Here is an 8,026-nt window from a genome sequence, read left to right as displayed (position 1 = left end):
ATTTCTGTATATGCCAGAATAGTGTATGGTGCATAGTAGATGCAAAATACCTATTGAATGAATGCATACATCCCCATTTCTAACTTTTCCTTTCTTTTCTTTCTTTTTTTTAGGGCCACACTTGCAGCATATGGAAGTTCCCAGGCTAGGGGTTGAATTGGAGCTGCAGCTTCTGACCTACACCACAGCTGCAGCAACGCCATATCTGTGACCTACACCATAGCTTGTGGCAATGACAGATCCTTAACTCACTGAATGAGGCCAGGGGTCAAACCTGCATCCTCATGGATACTAGCTGGATTCTTAACCCACTGAGGCACAATAGGAACTCCCATTTCCATTTCTTCGATAAGGAGGCAGGCTGAGATAGTAGGGACTTGTTCACAGGCATGCAGCTAGCATGTGGGAGAGCGGGATTTGGACTGAGGGAGTCTGCTTTCTGATTTTGTGCTCCTAACTGCAACAAAAATGGCCAATCACTGGGCCTTAAGATGGGCCAGGATGAAAATTCAAATTTGTCAGAGAGGGTACCTGAAGGGATCCCCCAGCGCTGTTATCCACAGAGACTCATACTTACTCTGCACCAAAGTAGACGCTGACATGTGTGACTTCCTGTACACTTTGCAACAACCCTGAGAGCTATAGTATCTGAATTTAACAGACAAAGTAGCTGTGGTTTGGAGGGTGGTGGGGCTTTCTCCGGGTCATGGCCAGGTGGTGGTAGAGCCAGCACTGGAGACTAGGCCTGATTCGAAGTCAAGGCGTGTTCGTCCCATGGTTTTCTGTTTCCAGCAGATTTGGGGACAAGATACTCCATACGGCAGCCCTTCCAGTATATTGTGTTAACTATTTGGAGACACTTAGCGCCTCTGCTCAGGGCCCTGTTTCCCCCTATCCCACAGGTTAATGCCCTGCTCATCCTTTGGAGGCTAGCTCAGACCCACAATCTCTCAGCTCTTCTGTCCTAGCCCCGTGCTCCATGACTCTCCCACCACCCACTGGCTGCCTCAAGTCTGAGCTCTGGGTGGCAGAGGGCAGTGGCGATGGAGTGCTCTGGAGAGCAGGCTCCACACCCAGCCCACCCAGTGCCAGGCACACAGCCGACACTGAGGCACTGAGAACTGCTGCAGAATGTGTAGGCTGACCCTTCAAGTTGAGGGCAAGGGTTAATTCTCACATCTCTTCTTCCCACTTGCAGGCACATTCATCCAGGTAACAAAGACTTCACATCTGAGATTAATGGCTGAACATGGCATCTCAAACAAAGTTTAAGGAACAAATGAGTAACAGACAACAAGGTTGCTTAGAGCCATGGTACCCAGGCTGGGGTGCATTTGATGATTGGCTGGAGTAGAGAAAAAAATTAGACCATTTATTTGTATTTAATGTTTAACTCATCCTTCAAAAATGCTAATTTTTTATATATACTTTATAATGTAGGAATATATAGGTACAGTTGTTTATAATTTAGAAATGTTATTTTATTTTTTGTTTTTTTATGATTTCTATTTTTTACATTATAATTGATTTACAGTATTCTGTCAATTTCTACTGTACAGCAAAATGACCCAGTCATACATATATATATTCTTTTTCTTCCATCATGTTCTATCACAAGTGAATGGATGTAGTTCCTTGTGCTATACAGCAGGATCTCATTGCTTATCCACTCCAAATGCAATATTTTGCATCTATTAACCCCAGACTCCCACTCCATCCCCCTCCACAACCAGAAGTTTGTTCTCCAAGTCCATGAGTTTCTTTTCTGTGGAAAGGTTCATTTGTGCCGAATATTAGGTTCCAGATATAAATAATATCATATATTGTTTGGCTTTCTCTGACTTACTTCACTTAGTATGAGAGTCTCTATCTAGTTACATCCATGTCACTGCAAATGGCATTATTTTGTTCTTTTTTATGGCTGAGTAGTATTCCATTGCATACATATACCACATCTTAATCCATTCATCTATTGATGGACATTTAGGTTGTTTCCATGTCTTGGATATTGTGAATAGTGCTGCAATGAACATATTGGTGCATGTATCTTTTTCAATGAAAACTTTGTCTGGATATATGCCCAAGAGTGGGATTTCTGGGTCATATGATGGTTCTATATTTAGTTTTCTGAGATACCTTCATACTGTTTTCCATAGTGGTTGTACCAGTTTACATTCCCACCAACAGTGTAGGAGGGTTGCCTTTTCTCCACACCCTCTCCAGCATTTGTTATTTGTTGACTTGTTAATGATGGCCATTCTGACCTGTGTGGGGTGGTACCTCATAGTCATTTTGATTTGAATTTCTCTAATAATCAGTGATGTTGAGCATTTTTTCATGTGCTTGTGGCCATCTGTATATTTTCTTTGGAGAAATGTCTATTCAGGTCTTTTGCCCATTTTTTCAATTGGGTTGTTGGTTTTTTTGCTGTTGAATTGTATAAGTTGTTTATGTATTTTAGATCTTAAGCCCTTGTCAGTTGTATCACTTGGAACTATTTTCTCCCATTCAACAGGCTGTCTTTTTTTTTTTTTTATGGTTTCCGTTGCTGTGCAAAAGCTTGTCAGTTTGATTAGGTCCCATTGGTTTATTTTGCTTTTATTTCTGTTGCCTTAGGAGACTGACTTAAGAAAACATTTGTACAGTTGATGTCAGAGGATGTTTTGCCTATGTTCTCTTGTAGGAGTTTGATGGTATTTTGTCTTACATTTAAGTCTTTAAGCCATTTTGAGTTTATTTTTGTGCATGGTGTGAGGGTGTGTTCCAGTTTCATTGATATACATGCGACTGTGCTGTTTTCCTAGCACCACTTGCTGAAAAGACTGTCTTTTTTCCCATTTTGTATTCTTGCCTTCTTTGTCAAAGATTAATTGACCATAGGTGTTTGGGTTTATTTCTGGGTTCTCTATTATGTGCCATTGATCTTTATGTCTGTTTTGGTACCAGTACCACACTGTCTTGATTACTGTGTCTTTGTAATATTGCCAAAAGTCTGAGAAAGTTATGCCTCCTGTTTGGTTTTTGTTCCTCAGGATTGCTTTGGCAATTCTGGGTCTTTTATGGTTCCATATAAATTTTTGGATTGTTTGTTGTAGGTCTGTGAAAAATGTCATGAGGGAGTTCCTGTCACTGTGCAGTGGTTAACGAATCTGACTAGGAACCATGAGGTTGCGGGTTCAATCCCTGGCCTTGCTCAGTGGGTTAAGGATCTGGTGTTGCTGCAAGCTGTAGGTCGCAGACATAGCTCAAATCCCAAGCTGCTGTGGCTTTGGTGTAGGCCAGTGGCTACAGCTCTGATTAGACCCCCTAGCCTGGGAATCTCCATATGCCTTGGGTGTGGCCCCAGAAAAGAAAAAAAAAAGTCATGGGTAGTTTGATAGGGATTGCATGAATCTGTAGATTGCTTTGGGTGGTATGGCCATTTTTATGATATTTTTTTTTCAACTCAGGAGATGGAGTATCTTTCCATTTCTTTGAATCCTCTTTAATTTCCTTGATTAATGTTTTATAATTCTCAGCATGTAAGTCTTTCACCTCCTTGGCCAGGTTTATTCCTAGCTATTTAATTTTTGGGGTGCAATTTTAAAAGGTATTGTATTTTTATATTCCTTTTCTAATATTTCATTGTTTGTATACAAAAATGCAACCAATTTCTGAATGTTAATCTTGTACCTTCTACCTTGCTGAATTCGTTGATAAGTTCGAGTAGTTTTTGTGTGGAGTCCTCAGGGTTTTCTATATATAGTATCATGTCATCTGCATACAGTGACAATTTTACCTCTTCTCTTCCACTTTGGATATCTTTAATTTCTTTTGTTTGTCTGATTGCTGTGGCTTAATTTAGAAATTTCAAAATACACATATGTTAAAACTGCACCTAAAATTTTTACTTACAGAGATAAATGATAAAAAAAACTTTGGACAGCATTGATTTTAAGAAATTCTCTGCTGGAACCATCAGGAAAATTCCAGGCTTCCACTACTGGAGAAGAGGGGAAAAGATGCAATTATTCTGAGGCACCAAAGATTTGAGCAAATGTTTTTGCAAAATCCGGCAGAAGTTCGTTTATTACAAGGACCCAAGTAGCTGGATTTGTTTCTCTCTGGAGCAAGGGGTCAGCTCTTGGCTGGATGAGGACCATTGTTTAGTGGGAGGTGCCAGCCCTTCCCCACTGGAGCTGAACAGCTTGGTGCCCCTGGAAAGACAGCCCGTATAGGTGTTGAGGCTGGTTGCCTGCACACATGGTCCCTTCCACCACACCTTTTCCAGCTACATCCCAGTTTGTAAGTTGTTCTTTTGTTGCTTTGTTCTTTTGTTGCTTTGCTCAACACTCTCTCCCACCCTACCCCATTTTTCACTTCTCCAGCTGTCCGAGGTATTCTCTGGACAGATTTATCTGGACACAAAGGTTGGAGGGAAGAAACTGGCTAGGGTGCCCTGATCCAACACTGCCCCCAGGCACTGAATTTTGAACGGTTTCAGAAATACACCCCCTCCTCATAGGTGCTGGGAAATGGGGCTCTCTGGGTCTAAGGACAGCAATAGGAAGTCCTCTAAAACTAAAGGAGGTGTTTGGGTTGAAGAGACTACCCAGGCTGTGTCCCCAAGAGATGGCCAAGTGTAAATGTAAAAGTGACAACTGGGGACCAGAAGCAGGTGCAGAGAGCAAGCACAGAAGGTGGAGGGGAGGAGGAGTCCTGAGGGACCCCCTGGTTTGCTAATGGTGCTGTATGTACCCTCCATAGGAGGTGTCACATGTGCTGGGGATACTTAAAGCACAAGATGACTGCATCTTCCTGGGTACCAATTTTACTTGAAGAATGGGGGAAAGATTTTCACACTGGTATAAATATAGAAAGAGTATGAAATAAAATACAGAAAGCTCATGCATTTTAAAGGTGAAAATAGATTTTTTCCTGCAGCTCTTTTTATGCCTCTTTCCAGACCCCAGAGGACCTGCCTTCCCCATCATCTGCTTGTGGGAAGCACTCCATCCAAACATACATCTGTGACTCTTGTGGTGTGAAGGGCCAGATGCAGACAGAGGCCACCTTCAGCCCCAGGAGGTGGGCTTGAGTGGAGCCTCCCCGGCCTCCCACACCACAGCTGGGGCCAGGAATAGAGCCTGGGCATCACCGTCGGTCTTAGCTGGGGAAATCCGATCCCACCCAGTTGTGTGGTTTCATCCTCTCCTCTCTGCAAGCAGCTCTTGCTTCTCGGTGTCACTTGCCCAGGGAAATGGAACTGGAGGAAGTTTCCACTGTATCAGAGCCAGGCCTTTTCTGGGGGAGGGGAGAGTTATTTTGGATGGGGTCAGGGCTGCTTGTTGGGCTATAGAACCGCTCAAGGTCAGAGCAGTGGGGTACCTGATAAGTCCTCTGCCTGATGCCATTGTCATATGAGAGCTTCCTGCAGCCCTGAGAGGCAGTTAGCTGGGTAGTGCCAGAGGTGGATTCACAATAACGTCTTTTTATTTTGTTAATTAAAATTTTTAGACAAAGTTTTCAGTGAACAAACGCAGTGTTACTCTCTATAGACACAGTATTGTAGGGTAGGTCTCTAGAATTTATTCATCTTGCATAACTGAAATTTTATACTCATGGATTAGCAGTTCCCCATTTCTCTTTCCTTCCAGCTTCTGGCAACCAGCATTTTAGTCTTTGTTTCTATGAGTTTGCTTATGTCTGGTACCTCATATAAGCAGAATCATGAAGTACTTTCCCTTCTGTAACTGGCTTTTTTCACTTATCATAATGTCCTCAAGATTCATCCATGTTGTCACTTATAGGATTTCCTTCTTTTTAAAGGCTGAATAGTATTCCATTGTATGCACATACCACATTGTCTTTATCTGTTCATTTGCTGCTGGACATTTAGGTTGTTTATAAGTCTTGGTTATTGTGAATAGTGCTGTTGTGGATATTAGAGTGCTAATATCTCTTTGAGATCCTGACTTCTGTGCTTTTGGATGTATACCCAGAAGTGGGATTGCTGGATCATATGGTAGTTCTATTCTTAATTTTGGGGAAAACTCCATACTGTTTTCCATAGTGGCTGCATAGTTTTACACTCCTATCCACATTGTACAAGGGTTTTAATTTCTCTGTATCCTTAACAGCACTTTTTGTCTTTTTCTTTTTTTTGGGGGGGTCTTTTGCTATTTCTTTGGGCCGCTCCCTCGGCACATGGAGGTTCCCAGGCTAGGGGTCGAATCGGAGCCGTGGCCGCCAGCCTACGCCAGAGCCACAGCACAGCAATGCGGGATCCGAGCCGTGTCTGCAACCCACACCACAGCTCACGGCAACGCCGGATCATTAACCCACTGAGCAAGGGCAGGGACTGAACCCGCAACCTCATGGTTCCTAGTTGGATTCGTCAACTACTGCGCCACCACGGGAACTCCTCTTTTTCTTTTTTTATTAATAGCTATCCTAACAGATGTGAGTGATCTTTATCTTGTGGTTTTTATTTACATTTGTATGGTTTTTTTTTTTTTGTCTTTTTGCCTTTTCTGGGGCCCCTCCCATGGCATATGGAAGTTCCCAATCTAGGGGTCTAATCAGAGCTGTAGCTGCTGGCCTACACCACAGCCACAGCAACACGGGATCCAAGCCGCATCTGCTACCTACACCACAGCTTGTGGTAACGCCAGACCCTTAACCCACTGAGTGAGGCCAGGGATTGAACCTGCAACCTCATGGTTTCTAATTGGCTTTGTTAACCACTGAGCCACGGTTGGAACTCCCATTAGCCCGCTTTTTAATCAATTATTAGTTTTTCTATTAAGTTATAGGAGTTCTTTATATATTTTGGAAATTAACCTTTATCAGGTATATGGATTGCAGATATGGTCTCCTGTTCTGTAGGTTGCTTTTCCACTCTGTTGATTGTTTCCTTTGCTGTGCAAAAGCTTTTCAGTTAGATATAATCCCACTTGTCTATTTTTTTGTGTGTGTGATCTGTGCTTTTGGTATCATATCCATGAATTTATTGTTAAGATTAATGTCATTAATGTCTCCTATATTTTCTTCTAGGAGTTTTGTAGTTTCATATCTTACATTTAAGTCTTAAGTCCATTTTGAGTTGATTTTTGTATATAGTATAAGATAAAGGTCCAGTTTCATTATTTTCCATATGAATAACCAGATTTCACAAAACCATTTGTTGAAGAGACTGTCTTTTCCCATTGTGTATTCTTGGCATGGTTACTAAAGTAACATCTTGGCCTCTCAATCCAGGGCTGTTTGCACTCCTCCAGTGCCTTTCATTTGAGATGAACTAAAAGGTCCATCTGCTCCAACAATGCCACAATGATTAGAATTTCCTAGAATAGTCTTTTTTTAGAGATTTATCCTAACAAAATAGTGACTTACAGAAAAATATATTCACAAGGATCTTTATAGCAGCATTTTGGAAAATAGTAAAATTCAAAGACAAATCAAAAGGCAGATTGGTTTTATCCATTTGGTAGCAACCATCCAATGTAATAATGTATATCATTAAAAATATTCTTAGGAAGGGTATGCACTGGCTTAGGGCCTCAGTGATGGTTCCAGGGTTAGTCGAAACAGTGGTGTGATCTTCTGGATGCTGGACTCTGGGTGGTTTCTACTTTCTTTATAATTTTCTGTGGTTTTTGTTTTATGCAATGGACATTCTTTATATTACTTTTGTATTATTTTACCTTTGAAAATAAAAGTGAAATGTCTTTTTGACAGACTGTAGATACTAGTTAAAGAAAGTTGCCAATGTGTTCTATAATCCCTGAGTTCTTTGGGTAGCTCGCCTCTTACCGCTAGATGGATTTTTCTTTTTGCTGAATAACACTCTTTGGTGGTTCATGTTGAGAGGAGGTGTGGGTGGTAAAAAAAAAAAATTTTTTTTGTTCATTTTTGTATACTTAAAGTGTGTTTATTTTTCCCTTACTCTCTTTTTTTTTTTGTCTTTGCTATTTCTTGGGCTGCTCCCACGGCATATGGAGGTTCCCAGGCTAGGGGTCGAATCAGAGCTGTAGCCACCGGCCTA

The sequence above is a fragment of the Phacochoerus africanus genome, chromosome 2 (genome assembly GCF_016906955.1).
Source record: "Phacochoerus africanus isolate WHEZ1 chromosome 2, ROS_Pafr_v1, whole genome shotgun sequence".
NCBI lineage: Eukaryota > Metazoa > Chordata > Mammalia > Artiodactyla > Suidae > Phacochoerus > Phacochoerus africanus.
The sequence above is the reverse complement of the archived record's forward strand: the minus strand, read 5'-3'. Positions refer to the sequence as shown.